The 17,748-nt window shown below is 34.3% G+C and overlaps 1 protein-coding gene and 1 long non-coding RNA gene across 8 annotated transcripts in view; both read right to left on the minus strand.

Moving 5' to 3' along the window:
• Window positions 1–17,748, minus strand: part of CCSER1 (coiled-coil serine rich protein 1) — a 1,258,994-nt gene that overhangs the window by 1,046,947 nt on the left and 194,299 nt on the right. The gene's annotated exons all lie outside the window — the stretch shown is intronic.
• On the minus strand, window positions 89–6,621 carry LOC128314200 (uncharacterized). Its single transcript, XR_008295694.1, has 2 exons — window positions 5,471–6,621; window positions 89–5,233 (listed from the first exon to the last, which is right to left on the minus strand). It is a non-coding gene; the product is annotated as an uncharacterized LOC128314200 (long non-coding RNA).

Consider the following 17,748-nt stretch of genomic DNA (forward strand, 5'->3'; position numbering starts at 1 on the left):
TACTATTGTATTTAATGCAATACTACTGTTTAAAATTTATCAAAATTAGTACCAGAAGATACACTGAATCTGTATTTATTTTTATAAGAAGAGAGGAATCCATTTTTATCATTTTCTCATTTCAGCTTCTTCACCCACTCACCCTATGAAATACCACTTCCTTTTAGTTAACCACTTTCTGAGACATACAGAATGTTTATCACAACTACTGGTGCTTTTATATAATTCTGAGAATATCTCTCATTCTTAACGATGTCATATGCATACCAATATAGAAAGTTAAATTGCCAGGGGCGTCCCGGTGGCTCAGTCAGTTAAGCACTGACTTCGGCTCAGGTCATGATCTCATGGTTCATGAGTTCAAGCCCCGCATCAAGCTCTGTGCTGACAGCTCAGAGCCTGGAGCCTGTTTCGGATTCTGTGTCTCCCTCTCTCTTTCTGCCCCTCCCCTGCTCATGCTCTGTCTCTCTCTGTCTCAAAAATAAACAAACATTAAAAAAAATAGAAAGTTACATTGCCATTTGTTTATTTCAAAAGTTTCCATAACCCCGTCTTAACTCTGTTATCACCAGTCGCCCTCACCGTATGAAGCAAACAGCTCCTCTGATATACCATTGTCCCTCCTCCCTTATATTCAAAGTATTTTATCTCCTTCATGACCACTAATCATGTGGGAAAACAGTTTAGTCATTGGTGCCCAAGAGACGTGACTAAGTCTTCAGAGGGTGCTTCACATGGTTATCTCACATTGAGGAAATATTCTTTTTGTTTCATAACCCCACAATTTTGTTCACTTTTCTTATAGATGGACATTAACCCACATAATCCAGAGTGCCCTGGAGTTATTTTAGAGCCATGTGACCGGGTTCTGACCTTCAAACCACCCCATATAAATCTCCAAAATTATCTCCCCCTGTCCAGATAATCCAGAAATCCATAAAGATGACAATCCAAAATAAAGAAAGCTTCTGAGTCACAACACAAAGCAGCAATGCCCTACTGACTTGCCAGATCCATGCTGGATTTTGTGTGGGCAAGAAATACATTTGTGTTGTGTTTAAGCAATGGAGTTTTCTTGCTTTACTTTTTAGCACCACATAAGCCCAGTTTATCCTAATAAATTCTCATTCTGTGTTTACTCTTACTTCATATGCTCCTTATTCTTCTGATTTTGTCTTTAAATTCTGCAATTTCCTAATTGTCCCTCTAGTATAGACTTTAAATAGTCTTGTGTTTCTATCTTTTAGCAGGTCTCTATTTCTTTTTATCATTGGCATTACTGACTCTCATATTGGCAATATACTTTGCCAGTAGGTACATAAAAATTGATTCCATATTGCAATTAGAATTATTTTAACCCATTCTGTCATCTGCCAAAAGAACATAGAGGACACACGATTTTTTTGTGAAATTCGAATTTTGACCATGCAACCTAGCTTTGGATCACTTCCTCTTAAAGACTTAAGTTCTTTGACTGTAAAATGGAAACAATCAGACCTCCTCAACTAGCTCACATTGGTTGTTAGGATAAAATTCTGAAAGAAAATTGTACAATGCTTTGTAAATATTACTTCTTAATTCTTGCTATCAAGTATGCACTTTAGTTCTGCTAGACCTAAAAATAACTGGCCCATTCACAAACACTCTCTATTGTTAGGCAGAGGTCAGCTCAGTGCCAGCAGATCTAGGAATTTCCAGAAATCTAAAATTATTAAATTCTAAGTAATGCCACAAATACCTGAAAAGTGATGCTCAATGAATAATAGATTTTTAATAAATACTTGCCAAATGAAGGAATGAGTGAATGAATGAATGGCAAAGTATATTGATAGGGAAGAACAAACAGCTAAATGGCAAGGAGAAATTAGAGATGAAACACAAAATTGTGACAAAGAAAAATGATAATGATGTTATTTCTATTATTTACCCTATTTCCATTAAAAATTACAGTTTTTAAAAATTTAACTACAAATATTTTTCTATGGAAATTCACCATTCACAGTTAATTTCCCTAATTATTGTCTATTTCAAATCATATTTGTTTAATCAGTAAAACCACTCATCTCAGTTACTTTAATCTCTAAGAAAATGTTACACTGAGTTCCACTAGGTTTCCTACACCTATGTTGAACATGATATTCACAACATGCTTAATGTAAGTCCTATTATTAAATTTTTGGCAATATTTACTTCTATGTATTGTCTCGTTATTTGGTTTAATTCCATCTCTCAGATGTTATTTTTTCCAACAAATTGACAGCTTTTGATGTGCTACTGGTATTTTCCTTGGAGACCATGGCTCTTTTCTATTTATATATCACTGATACAATCCATTTTTCATTAGAATGATTTAGGATTCTGCTACCCATACTACACATAATTTATCTACCACTTTCACCTAATTATACTATGTGCAGTATTGACTGATAGTTTGGCACATGTTCAGATTTTGGATAGCAAAGATTTTATGGAGCTAAATTTCACTAAAAGTGAGATTTTATTACCTAGTGATAAATGTTAGTGGGATATCCCCTCTCTGAAAATTATCTTCAATAACACATTAATATTATTTTATAACTTCAAATATAACAAGTCTATAAGGAAGTGTGTATGAAGTATCTATTTTACCCTATCTGCAAGCTAACCTTTAGCCTACCACAGTTTTATATCTGCTAGGAAGACACAAGACTTTGGGTCAGACACAAATAACTTTTGTGTATGTGTGCTAATTTCCTAAGTACCAATTCCCACAAGTCAACACAAAGAGAGCCATGTGATATGTGCAATGCACTTGGTTGTATTACAGAAGACAAGCCCGGCTTGAGGGGTACAGGTAATATGCAAATCTTTGATAATGGACAGTAAGCATACCTGCAATTTGTTTCAGAATAAGACACTATATCTTCCAAGTCTGTCCAAAATTAAACATTCTTGAAAAATATTCTGGCATAAAGTAGTGAGTGCCTCTGCTTGCAAGAGATACCAAAGTATGAGAGATCCATGGAGAATACTGTTGCGTTTTTTTTTTTTAACAATATCCAACTCTTTTCTAGAATAGCTTAATTTTTGAAGAAATTTCCCATCACTATAACACCCTGTTGGCTTCTCTGATTAATTTGACTGGCAGAGCTGTGACAAAATCCATCCAATTCATCCTATACACCATTTAATTAAGGCTACTAACAACAAGTCTCTGAGTAATGACATGAGGCTGTGTTGCAGAGCTGAATTCAACCATGACCCCCTGGGTCCCAGACCCAGAAGGCTGAACAAATCCTACAACTCTTCAAGAACTGTCTTTAAAAAACCTAGTGGCTTTGTGCATTGACCTTTCCATTTGACCCAAGACATTAACTCAGGTAAACAAGGAAGTCTTAAAGATTGCACAGACTCATTTGGCTGGCAAGGAGAAAGTCTAGGGCAAATCTATCACCTAATAATTACCCTGGTCAGTGAGTTGAGGCTAACCTGAATCCGTCAAGAGCCAAAGTCATAACACTGATCACTGCAGCTGAAAGCAAGGAGAAATATTGTACCACCGTTTTGAACTGGTGGTTTCCATTGTAGGGATAACTGCACAAAAAGTGCACATTAATACTGAGTCACTTATTCCTCTGTGAAAACCCCCCAGTAACCACAGACAGCCTAAATTTGGAGAGAGATCTCTACAGTCATCTGACAGCTACATGATCTACTGGTAATATTTCCTTAAATACCATAAGCTCAATTATGACCATACCTATAATGCATGTCAAGAGGCAAGTTAATTCCTGGCTTCTACACAAATAATGTAATACCAGAGCCACATATGGTGCCCTAGGAATGAAAGTGTTTTTAACCATTTTTACCCTTTCCAAATGGGGAACACAAATTGACAATGCCTCCAACATGGCACCTTCTTTGGCTGACTTGGGCTTGACCCTTACAGCAGCAAATCTTTTAAGGAGTCCACATTAATCCATATCACTTGCTGCCTCACTGCCATAACATCTCTGAAGTTCTCACCTGGTTTCATCATAAAGGCTAGGGGAATTATCCTGGGTAGCAGGACTCTGAGCCAGAATTCATCTAAAAAAATCTGGGTCGGTGTCTCATTCTCCCAGTGGGTCAACTTCATTAGCACTGCAAATCCGATCCATGGCAGTATAAGCCTGAATACTAGTCACTACTTCATCTACAGTTTACCACGGGAGTCTCTCTCAGAAATCTCACTGAGTCAAACACCCTATAAGCCTCTAGAACCCACTAAAAATCACTCCAAGACATTTTACTGTCATGTCCGAATATATATAAGGTTGGGTAGACTGCAAAGAGGGACTGAACCATAAAACAACCAAGTGCTGCCATTATTATATTCTCAGGGCTCTCATTTCCCAAGTAAGCCAGCCCGAGTTGCAATGATTTACCTGTCTGTCTATCTCAGGCAAAAATTCCTCTACCTTCATCTTCAGTAACTGTGCAAGATTCTGTAACTGTTTTTTCAAAGGGGGTGGAACTCTGTCCATCCAGGAAAAATCTTGGTTCTATGTGTTTCAACCAGGCATACTTTAGACTGACAACCAGAAAGGCAAGGAAATTCTCCTTCCCAACTTGTGAAGAGTAGGGCTTGCAACAACTCCTGCACTGTCAAGAAGACCTACTCCCTAGTATCCAGCTGCAACCACCTTTCCAATACCTCCTTATTAAAAGGCAATTGAAATGAGAACCATTTATTGCCTGGTTGACCATATAATATAGTCAACAGGTTTGCTACCAAGTCCTGTAGACTTTCCTCAAATCCTGTTAATAAACACTCCTCCATCCCTTTCCAGAAATAAAATCTCTGTCAGCATCTCATCCTCAGAGCCAAAACTGTCAGTAACTATTCAGGGTCTAAGATTTTACCTTATAAGCTTTCAAGTTACTGGTCACACTTTCATGGATACTCACAGAAGCAGTAAGACTCCTCAGTAAGAGAAAAAGGACTTTATTATTCACAGCTATCACCATGTCTAGAGTATCAGCCTTCTCTAATGCCAATTCTGAGCCTAAATTCCCACAAAGAAATACAAAGGGAGACAAGTAACATCTGTACATGGAGTGGGTTGCATTATAGGAGAGGAGCTATAAACTTAAAAACTCAGATATTTTACAATGGATAGTAATTATGCCTTTCCTTACTTCCAAAGGAAAGACACTGTCTCTTCTAAGGCTATTCTCTATACAAATATCCTTGAAAAGACAGTTCTGGGGGCTCCTGGGTGGCTCAGTCAGTTAAGCGTCCAACTTCAGCCAGGTCACGATCTCGCGGTCCGTGGGTTCGAGCCCCACGTCAGGCTCTGGGCTGATGGCTCAGAGCCTGGAGCCTGTTTCCGATTCTGTGTCTCCCTCTCTATCTGCCCCTCCCCCATTCATGCTCTGTCTCTCTCTGTCCCAAAAATAAATAAAAAACGTTGAAAAAAAAAAAAAAAAAAAAAGACAGTTCTGTAACAAAGACAGTGACTTTGCTCACAGAACATGGAAAAACACTAGAGACCCATGGAGAAATATCTCCCATCAAAGTGACAAAATGAACGTTCTCAATAGTATACTTTCATTTGTACTATTTTTTCACACTTTTTAAAATATAGACCTGATTACATTTCTTAAAACCATTAATCACAAAATAAATGACCTAATTAAACAGAAAAAAAAAACAAGAGTTATATTTCTGACAGAACAGTGCAGAGCAATATATTGGTTGATAATACTTTTAAGGAATACACCTGTTTCCAATGTCATGACTCACTACTTCACTGACTCTACACTTTATTCCAACCACATTGTAGCATATTTAGTTCTCCAAATGTGCAATATTCTTCACTACTATATTTTGTACATAGTAATCCTGCTGCTTCCAATATTTCTGTCAACCAGAGTGATTTGTTTGTCTATAAAACATCATTTCTAGAGATCCTTCCTAATGGCAGTGAGTTGTATCTTTATGCCTAAACATAACTCTATGATATAACTAGAGAAATATATGATAATCTTCACTTTAAATGTCAGTCTTCCCTTCACCACACACAGCCTATCACACACACACACACACACACACACACACACGCACGCACACACACTACACCAATGATTACTGTTTATGGTATACTACTTAGAAATCAACAGATTCTCCACAGAGAATGTATTGACAAAATAGATGAATAGCAATGTGTTTTGATAAAGTTTGAGTCCTTATTATTCTACATCTTAGCTAATGAAATAGTTTGTTATCACCTCTATTTTTTTTTCGTATCTTTCTTGTTTGATTTTTTTAAAAAAATATTTACTTGCTTTTTTTATTTACTTTTAATTGTGGTAAAATACACGTAGCATAAAATTTACCACCTTAACCATTTTTAAGTGTACAGTTCAGTGGTATTAAGTATATTCATATTGTTGTGCAGCCTTCACCATCATCCATTTCCAAAACCCTTTTCACCTTGCAGCTAAAAGTCTATACCCATTAAACAACAACTCCTCACTTACCCCTCCCTTTAGCCTATGTTCATATTAGATTATTCATAAAAGCCAAAAGTAGAAACAAGTCAGTGCCCATCCCCAGATGAATGGATAAACAAAATGTGAAATATATATATATATATATATATATATATATATATATATATGCATACATACAAGGTAATATTATTCAGCCTTAGAAATAATTCTGACAAAATGAACATTGAAGGCATGCTAACTAAAATAACCCGGTCACAAACACACACACACACACACACACACACACACACACACACACACACAAAAACCCAAATACTGTATCATTACAATCATATGAGGTACTTAGAGTAGTCAAATTCATAGAGATAGGAAATATTCTTCCATTTCTTTAGTGAGCTCCACATACTGTGATCAGGTGAAGCATTTTAAACATCAGATTAATGTCTTCTATTTGTTTTTAGATTAATATCTTTTGAACATCAGGATCATCATATCACTTGTCAATTCAAAAAACTGTAATACCTTTTAATAAGATGAAGAATTTATTCTATGATTATTGATACAATATTCAGAATGCTATACAATTTAATCTTGAAATAGCTTCTTTTAAATACCTATTAAACACACGACACCATGCTCTAATATCACTTACACATTCCCCTTTTGTATCTCTACTCATATCATCCTTTTCACAAGATAGCTTTCTTCTCCCATTACCGACTATTTCATCACTATTCAAAGTTTAAACCATTTCTTATTGTTCCATTCAAAGCAAATTACACTATTTTCAAATTTTCATTGAACAAATTACATAGACTAGGACATAGCATTACGTGGTCATATAAGCCTTAGGTTGTGAGTTTTTTTATTTTAGATTTAAACATCTTTTGGCTCCCTGATGGCAGAAACTACATCCTCTAGACCTTTGTACCCCAAGAAAGCAAATGGCAATTAAACAGGACAGGTGTATTCAAACAGCTCAAAACTTATTGTTGACTAGTATCTGAACAAGATGTCAGCTCTCAGAGACCCATATGTATGGGTTTATATGTAAAAGCATTCTTAGATTGGCTTCTGTAGTTTATTTTTGTATTTTCTCTTTTGCATATATGTGTTAGCGTGAGTAGTTCACTCATTAGTGTATTTTATTTTTTAATTTTTAATTTAATTTAATATTATTTTATTTAATTTTATTTATTTTTTGAGAGAGACAGTTCAAGTTGGGGAGAGGGGAAGAGGAAGAGACAGAGAATTCCAAGCAGGCTCCAAGCCCAGCCTGGAGCCCGACGTGGGACTCGATCTCACAACCATGAGATCATGACCTGAGCCAAAATCAAGAGTCGGACATTTAACCCACTGAGCCAACGAGGTGCCCCTCATTCATTAGTGTTCTAAATTAATTCAAATCATGTTCATTGTTCCCTAGGTTATCCACATTAGTTTATAGTAAATTAACACATGTAATGATATAAAGATGGTTTTTCACATGGTTGTCACCAAATTATAACAGCAAGAAAAGTCTTGGTATCATATGACCTGTGATATAACCCTGATCCTAACACTGGACTCAGTTTATAGTACTATTAACTTGGCCTGTTCATCCATAATAAAAACAGCTTGAACTAGATGATATCCAATACCTCTTGTAACTCCAAATTATTCCCAAACATAATAATGATAATAAAGACAACAGCATTTTTTGCTGCTATGATGCTTTTACATTAGCTTCTTTTATAAATATTTTCTTCTTCAGTTAATTCCTACTCATTACTTGTTTTTATATGTATAAACTCCCATTCATATTTTGAATAATAAAGTTAACTCACTATTTAAAGTGAAATGTGCAACACATCATGTGTTGGTAAGGCATATCAATGATTTATAAACAAATTTTATTTACATATTCAATTATAGATATTAATATAATGGAAAAATATAATCTCAAAAGGGTTAATTATGGAAGGGCATATTATCTCTATACTCCACAATTTTGTGATTAAAAAAAGACAATATAGGGATTATTTTCTGGAAGAATAATGCATTTCTTGGAGCAGGGATATTTTAAAGAGATTAATGAATTCATTTGCTCCTACCATCTCCCCAAAATATAGATGAGATGATCACATACCCTATAAAGCTATATGCAGCTGTACCTTACATGATGCTAGAAAATCAGAATAAAATTAGACACTTATTTATAGGCAAGGTCTGGGTTTATTTCCTGCAATCGCTTGTAGCTGCTAATTCATCAAGCTTTGTACCAGCTAAGAAATACAGCTTTAAGAGTTGCATTAGAAAATCTAAGAAGCACTAAAGGAAAATGTTAAACCATTTAAACTAATGTTAATTTTAAAAAACAAATCTGAATAATTCATGATCAAAATTAAATATTCCACCTCCTGCAATTTCACATGCTTCAAAGGGAAGAGAAAATATATAATAAAAATAACAATAAAAAAAACAGCAGGAGTTTGAAATTTGCAGAATCCTTTGCTACGATGATTAAAATGCTATGAGCATAAGGTAAAGCTTTTAAATGTCTTTCACACAGGAAAAATATCTGAAAAGCTTTTATCCATTGAAAAGGATTGTTTAAAATGGGTTTTCTTAAAGGAATGTGTAATAAGCTAGAAAATAAAATGCAAACTGTGATTTTTATAAGCAAATTTCCCACAGAAGACATACAAAACATATTAAATTTTGAATAATGTTCAAATTTACCCTTATAGCTGAGAAATGTAGATGGCCAAAAGCATATGAAATACGTGAATGCATTTATTTTTAATCCAAGATCATTATACGCTCTTCTTGATGCTTTGGTTATATGATGTGAAAGCAACCTACCATCAATGGTAATTTTCTAGAAATAAATGAAAATCAACATACTCTTTGGGGCTTTGAGATCTGGCTTTGAAGCTCTAAAAAGGTACCCTCTTATTCCCATAACCTCAATTTAAAAACATCCCCCTCAGTGTGGAAAGAGTGACATCTTCACAGAAACCGCAGATGTGGAAAGATCAACTTGAAGTTGTGAAGAAAGACGCAGGCACCAGCCATGTCAGACACAGCAGCCAACACAGTGCAGAGCTTGTGGTGGCCACTGCCTACCCCCAGGTGACTCTGATAACCAACATGTTTCCTGCCATACTGTTTAAATTTCTTTTTTTGATAAAATAAACAAAAACTAAAGAAGAACACAAGCACTTGTATTTATTTGATTGAGGTTTTATAAATAATCCTGTGAGGTAAAACTCCCAAAACTAAGCTAAAAAATTGACCAAAAAATTATATGACGTGGCAGTATTTCTTTAATTTGTATCAAATAACTGGCAAAGGTTCTATTATACCAGCTCATTTTCAAGTTTTTAAAACACTAAGGTCATATTAAGTTTAAACATGCTGCTAAGAAAATAAACACATATTTATCTCTTCCCAATGTCTTAAAGAAGTAACAACTAAATATTTTTTGTAGTAATGAATTTACAAATACACGTTTTTTTTTTCCTGTAACATAAGAGGTTAGTAACTACAGTGAGAGAAGAATTCTAAAATATATTATCTGTCCAACCATTACTTTGTTGTAACCTTATAAAACATTTTAAATGGTTCCGTTTCCCCCATGATCCCAGACTGAGTGCTTTCAAAGACACTCAGGAGTCTAGCCTTCACTGAAATCCCCATATTCCAAAACAAATCTTACTTTTAACTGAATAATGAATGCACACATTATTCAAATGTATCACCAAGGTATTAAGAGGAAAATTTATGGTTATGTAGTAAAATAATTCATCCTAATAAATTATGGATTAAATTCATCTATCATATATTTAGAGTTTGAAAATGGCAGCTTTGGAACAACATCTGAAGGCCAAGCAGGTGATAGCCAATGAGATATACAGATTTTATGTATAGATAGATAGATAGATAGATAGATAGATAGATAGATAGATATAGATACACATATATAGAAATATAAATAGAAGATATATATAGAAAATAGAAGATATAAGATATATACATATATAAATCTTATATATATAATAGAAGATAATATATAAATATATATATATATATAATCTATATATATAATCTATATATACTGTTCCTTCCCCCCAAAAAATAACCCTTCCATAAGCACAAAGAGCCTGAAATTACAAAATCGGAGACTCATTTTCCTGTTACGGCAAGGGGCAAGCTAAGACTTTCAATGTTATCAGTTTTGAGAAAGGCAAGGCTAAATAAAAAAGTGGAGATAGACTTTGCCAACCTTAGAGTTCTATTTATAACTGGTATTTTTTTGCCTATCAATGTAAAGATAGTACTGACTCTTAAACATAGAGAAATCCTTTAGCAGCTTCTTGTTCATTAAAATGTAATTCCTCAATGTGTTTTTAAATTTTTTATTATTTTCCAGGCTTATTGAGGTATAATTGAAAATAAAAATTGTACATATTTAAGGCACACAATGTTTTTTAAAACATATACATTGTGAAATGGTTGCCTAATTAACATATCATCTCATGCAGTTATCTTTTGTGTGTGTGATAAGAATGCTTAAAATCTACTCTCATAGCAAATTTCAGATTTACAATACAGTATTATTACCTAAAATCAACTTCAAGTCTTTTAAATCTTTGTCTTGGAAGAGACAATTATGAAGGGTATTTTATAATTCAATATTTAGTTGAGGGGATTACAGAACACAGTTAAAAGACACAAATAGCAATAAAGTTAGCTCACTGGATCCTCAGTCTTGTTCCTTAAAATGGTCATGTAATTAGGAAATGTATCTCAACCTACTAAAGGCTATATATAACAGGTCCGCAGCTAACATTATCTTAAGATCAGGAACAAAACAAGGTTGCCCATTCTCACATTTCCGTTTAACATAATACTGGAAGTCCTAGATAGAGTGATTGAATAAGAAAAAGAAATAAAAAGTGTCAAAACTGGAAACCAAGTAAAATTTTCTCTGTTTGCTAAGACATGAGCTTATACACAGAAAACTCCCAACAACACTACCTGTTAAAGCTAATAAATGAATGCAGTCAAGTTGCAATATACAAAATCAATACACGAAAATTGGTTGCACTTCTAATTAGCAGCAAACTATCTGAAAACATAAAGAAGATAATCCCATTTACAACAGCATTAAAAACAAAAATACTTACGAATGAATTTAACCAAGGAGGTGAAAGACCTCTACACTGAAAACTGTAAGATATTAATGAAAGAAATTGAAGACAACACAAATAAATGATAAAGTGTGTTTATGGATTGGAAGAAATAATATTCTTAAAATGTCCATACTTCCCAAAGTGACCTATGGATTCAATGCAACCTCTATCAAAATTCCAATGACATTTTTCACACAAAAAGAAAAGCCAATCCTAAAATTTGCAGAACAACAAAAGTCCCTTAATAGCTAAATAATCTTAAGAAGACCAATGCTGGAGGCATCATACTTCCTGATTCCAAACTATGTTACAAAGCAATAGTAATCAAAACATTATGGCACTGGCATAGTAACAGATACATATATCAAATTTTGATAATGTATTTTTTTAATTTTTCTGGTCTTTAAAAATTACATAAGACATGCTGTTATTTTTGAAATTTTTCACATCGGGGCACGTGGGTGGCTCAGTCGGTTGAGCGCCTGACTTTGGCTCAAGTCATGATCTCACAGCTCTGTGGGTTCAAGCCCCACATCGGGCTCTGTGCTGACGGCTCAGAGCCTGGAGCCTGCTTCGGATTCTGTGTCTCCCTTTCTCTGCCCCTAACCCACTTGCATTCTGTTTCTGTCTCTCTCAAAAATAAACAAACATTAAAAAAAAATTTTTAAAAAAAAGAAATTTTATCACATTTAAATAGTAGGTAATGACCTTCAACTATGGAAAGATGAAAAAACAAATAGTATATGTATATTCCTTTTGGTTTTTCCCTAACTCATAATTTTGTATTGTTATTTTATATTGTTATTATTATTGCTGCTGCTGTTGTTGTTATTACCTTGATCAGGCTTATAACATTTGCCCTCTGTTTTATCTTCTGATAGTCTTATCAACCAAATATGAAGGGATAAGGTTTTGCTTAAAATAATGGATGAGCTACACACACACACACACAGTACACCACACACCATGTATATTTAATCTAATTCATTCCCTTTTTTAAAAAAGTCTTATTCATTCATATCGAGGTAGTCTGGATTTAATTTGTTTAATTTATTCCTGAGATACTATGTAAGCCTTTTAATCCATGCTATTGTATTTGTTTTCTTTCATTTCAGTAATTTTCTATCTTAGGATTTCAGGACTTTTTTTTTCTGTTCATTTCTGTTAAATTCTTTACTTCACATACCCCATCATGATCATTTTAAATGTTGTTGTCCGTTGAGTTTGTCCTTACCAAGTGTTTTAATTGCTGTTATTTCCCTCTGTGTTCACTTGGACTATTTTCTGGAAGCTTTCATCTCTGTCACCAACTGAGTTTTCAGCCATAACTTCTATATTCGTTGTTATGTTTAATCCTGCAAAAGGTCTTGCTGTTTTGTTTTGTTTTGGGCGTTTTTTTTTTTTGTTTTTTTTTTCTTTTTTTTTTGCTCATTTTATATTCTTAGCTCCACAAAATCTATTTTATTCTGTTGATATATTATTTGTCTTTGATGCCTTATTTTTAAATTTATTTATCCACCGCATTTCTCTTTTAGTTCTTTCTTCCCTAAGCTTTTCTAAAAACAAAATATGATTAGCTAAAACTTAATAATCACTGACTATCTTCCAGGCACTTTTTATAATAAAACATGTTTAATTTTCCCACAAAAATCCTAGAGGAAAATGTTATTATCCTCATATAAGATATGAGAAAACTATAAAACAGATGTATTAAGTTACTTGCCCCAGATCACACTGGAGTTGGCATTCAACCCCAATCAGTGATTTATGAAGCCTGCATACTTATTCACTACACATAAGTGCATGGTACTTCCTAGGTGTAATTTTCTTCCATTCATTACTGTTGCTGTTATTTTCCAGAGTGAAAAACTTACCATTTCCAGAATGCATTTTAAAATGTTTATTTGTTTAGGGGCGCCTGGGTGGCGCAGTCAGTTAAGCGTCTGACTTCAGCCAGGTCACGATCTCGCGGTCCGTGAGTTCGAGCCCCGCGTCAGGCTCTGGGCTGATGGCTCGGAGCCTGGAGCCTGTTTCCGATTCTGTGTCTCTGTCTCTCTCTGCCCCTCCCCCATTCATGCTCTGTCTCTCTCTGTCCCAAAAATAAATAAAAAACGTTGAAAAAAAAATTAAAAAAAATGTTTGTTTATTCCGCTCTTCTGTTCCTTTCCTTCCTCTTTTGCTTTGGCAATAGTAGATAATTACCATCATTCTCACTTATTTTTTTTATCTTATTCTTTTTTTTAATGCTGACAATTTTATCAATATTATGTAATTGTTATAGTGTACATGAGTTTTTCACTGACTTTCCCTACGATTACTTGCCCTTCCTTAAGAGATTCATTTTAAAGACACGGCTTTGTTTTGTATGATTATGGGTTAATAAAATGTTTTGTTTTGATTTTGCTGACTTGTACACACTTTTTTCAAAATTGTGCATTGAGGAAATTCTGTGATCTCTCTTCATTCTGTCATCTTACCACAGAAGATTCCTAGTTGTCTATATGTGGTTTCTATGAATACCCATTTGTTTTAAAGTTTATTTGTTTTGAGAGAGAGAGAGCAAGAGCAGAGGAGGGACAGAGGGGAGAAAGACAGAGACAGAGATAGAGACAGAGACAGAGAATCCCCAGCAGGCTCTGCACTGGCAGCAAACCGTGAGATCATGACCTGAGATGAAATCAAGTCGGATGCTTAACCGACTGTGCCACCCAGGTGCCCCAGGAATATCTGTTTTTGTTGTTGTTGTTGTTGCTGTTGTTCAGTTACTAAAATTTTTACACATAAAATGTACAAAACCTGGGTCATGTCACTCAAATTTACTTTGCTCTGAGCATGATGAAAACCTGACTAATTAAACCCTTACCTTAAATGCATAGTTTAAAATACACAATAGATTTGAAAGTGATTAAAATACTGGCATCTTTATCTTCAGTTGTACAAAGGAATCTGAATATAGTTTTTTTTTTAATTTGGAAATAGAATTGCAATTTTATAAAAGAAAACACCAATGACATATAACAATAACACTGTGAATATAATGTCATGATAGATATGCTATTGCCATTATTTTAAATCTTACTGTTACCATGGCTATGAATACTGAACAGCTTTACTGGTTATCAAGGTTTAAGTCATTCTTTGATTATGCCTTTTGTAGAAAAATTGAGCTTTATGATTTTTGGCTTTGAAATTTAATTTTTAGCCTAGATTACTAAGAAAAGAATGAAATAAACATTTTATAGCATTCAAGAAACTATTATGTACATACTATTAATGTCATAATAATATGCTAAACAGAACTAATGCAAAGATAATCTCAAAGGTATAATTCATGATACCAAGGCTCTTGTACATGGCAGGAAAGTGCTCACTTATCAATTTTGATTACCTAGCAGGAATATTTCGATATGTATTTAAACAATTAAAAATAATCAGAAATTCTTTAAACTGTGATCTTTAAGTCTGTACATTTTTCACTAATTCAAGTAGGAAGTGAAAGAGAAATAGAAAACAGGTAATCAGAAATGTATACATGTACATATACACATACATACACATACATACATGCATACATACATAGGATGGGTACACACACACACGCACACACACTCCTTTGATTACAACCAGGCTACTGGCCTCATATGTGATCTGAAAATTTAAGGTTGTCTCTTGTGAGCAGAAGTCTTCAGAGAAGGCTTTCTCCTGTCCTGGCTTTCTAAGAAATTTCAGATGTAGCTATAGCAAACTAAACATTGGGACAAAAGGGAAAAGCAATCCATCGGCTGATAGTGGTTTTTTTGTGTGTGTTTTGTGGTTTTTTTTGTGTTTTTTTTGAGAGAGACAGAGTGAGCACACACAGACAAGTGGGAGAAAGGAGCAGAGAGGGAGAGAGAGGGAATCTTAAAAAGGCTGCACACTAAGCATGGATGCTAAGCATGGATGCTAAGCATGGACACAGAACTCAATCCCATGTCCCTGTGATCATGACAGGAGCCAAAATCAAGAGTCAGATGCTCAACTGACTGAGCCACCCAGGAGCCTCTATTATTTTGAATTGTGTTCCAACTTCACCATCATATTAACACCAATCTTTTCTTAATTTTCTTGTTTTATATTCTCACTTTTTCTTCTTCTTCCTCCAGTCTGCTTTCCAATTTCCCCCTTTTTTTGTTTTTATTTTTTTTAATTTTTTTTAACGTTTATTTATTTTTGGGACAGAGAGAGACAGAGCATGAACGGGGGAGGGGCAGAGAGAGAGGGAGACACACAATTGGAAGCAGGCTCCAGGCTCCGAGCCATCAGCCCAGAGCCCGACGCGGGGCTTGAACTCACGGACCGCGAGATCGTGACCTGAGCTGAAGTCGGACGCTTAACCAACTGAGCCACCCAGGCGCCCCCAATTTCCCCTTTTTAAACCTATTTTAATACTCACGTGATTCTTTGCTGTAGTTCCCATGAAAAAGAAAAGAAAGAGAACTCATGGAGCAAAACTTGTATGTATATTTTTATTTGTGTGTTTGTAAATACCTTAATGTTTTCCTTTATTTTTTTTTACTTTTTCATATTTTCAAAATTTCATTTGACCTTTAAAAAGGGTTTTCTTCAATTTTTCTCAATAACTCCAAGTTGGAGATCTTCTCCTTTACATCCTTCTCCCTTACATCCTCACACCATTTTCTTTGTTTTAAATGTTTATTTTGAGGATACTACAACAGTAAAAATATGATGTAACATGGAAATTACTACAAAATATTATCTCATCCTATTATAGAATAAAACATTTTTTTTTAACATTTACTTATTTTTGACAGATAGAGAGAGATAGAGCATGAGTGGGGAGGAGCAGAGAGAGAGAGAGGGAGACACAAAATCTGAAGCAGGCTCCAAGCTCCAAAATGTCAGCACAGAGCCTGACACAGGGCTCGAACTCACAGACCACAAGATCATGACCTGAGCTGAAGTCAGACACTGAACTGACTGAGCCACCCAAGCACCACAGAATAAAATATGTTTTTAAAAGAGAAGTCTTCCACATTATAACCAGTAACATTAGTCCTGCACAGAAAAGCTCTACTACAATGGTTGTTGGGAAAACACACTAGAGGTAATTGCTAATAATAATAATAATAATAATAATAATAATAATATAGAAGTTTAAAATTGGAGGTTATATAATCATATAATGATTTCATTTTTTTTCAATTTGACAATTTTCTTTAGTTTCTTTGGAAGGCACATTCTGGATTTAATAATCTTGATTTTTTTTTTCCTTTACTTAAAAGTTATACTTGCCAAATCACAATAGGCAGGCCAAGCTGCATTTGGGTAAGCAGTTTTTTGTCTTGTTTGGTTTTACTTTTTGAGTAAAACTCAAACACATGAGTACACTGCAAATCAAGAAAGGTAAAGCAAGGAGAAGTCCTCTAAAAATCTGGCATACTTTAGGGACCAAAATGAAACTGACTAACAACATTTATGGAGCACCTATTATATGTCAAAAAGTCTATCAGTATCCCTTCAGGACTTGAAACATAAAAACAAAACACACACACAATTTAATATACAAATAAAATACATTTCCACTCTCCAGGTGCTTAGTGTCCAGTTAGAGAAATAATACAATCAAATTATTAGAAAGTACTATGGCAATGCTTTATCAGAAACTGGCAAGGACAGAAGTCATCTAAGATTTATCAATCTAAACAAATACAATGACAGAGGCCCTTTCAAGTTTGTTCCTTTACTCATACTGAGTCCAAGATTTGCCATATATTAGCTGTGCAACTTGAGGCAAGTTATGTAGACTCTTACTGCCTCTGTTGTCTCATATGTAAAAAAAAGGATAACAGAATTAACATGTGGATTAATGAATCAATACTTGTAAACTCAGTGCAAGAGTCAATGCACTATTAAATGCTAAATAAATAAATAAATGAGATCCATATTCCCTTTGAATGACAATGTATATTTACCAAATTTGTAATTTTGCTAGGGGAAATCTACAAATCCAAATTGACAAAATTAACTTACACAACTTAGAAGGAATTTCCTATAAAACACTATTGATGACACATTGTCGTTATTGCAAAGGAAG

Source organism: Acinonyx jubatus, chromosome B1, assembly GCF_027475565.1.
Source record: "Acinonyx jubatus isolate Ajub_Pintada_27869175 chromosome B1, VMU_Ajub_asm_v1.0, whole genome shotgun sequence".
NCBI classification, from domain to species: domain Eukaryota; kingdom Metazoa; phylum Chordata; class Mammalia; order Carnivora; family Felidae; genus Acinonyx; species Acinonyx jubatus.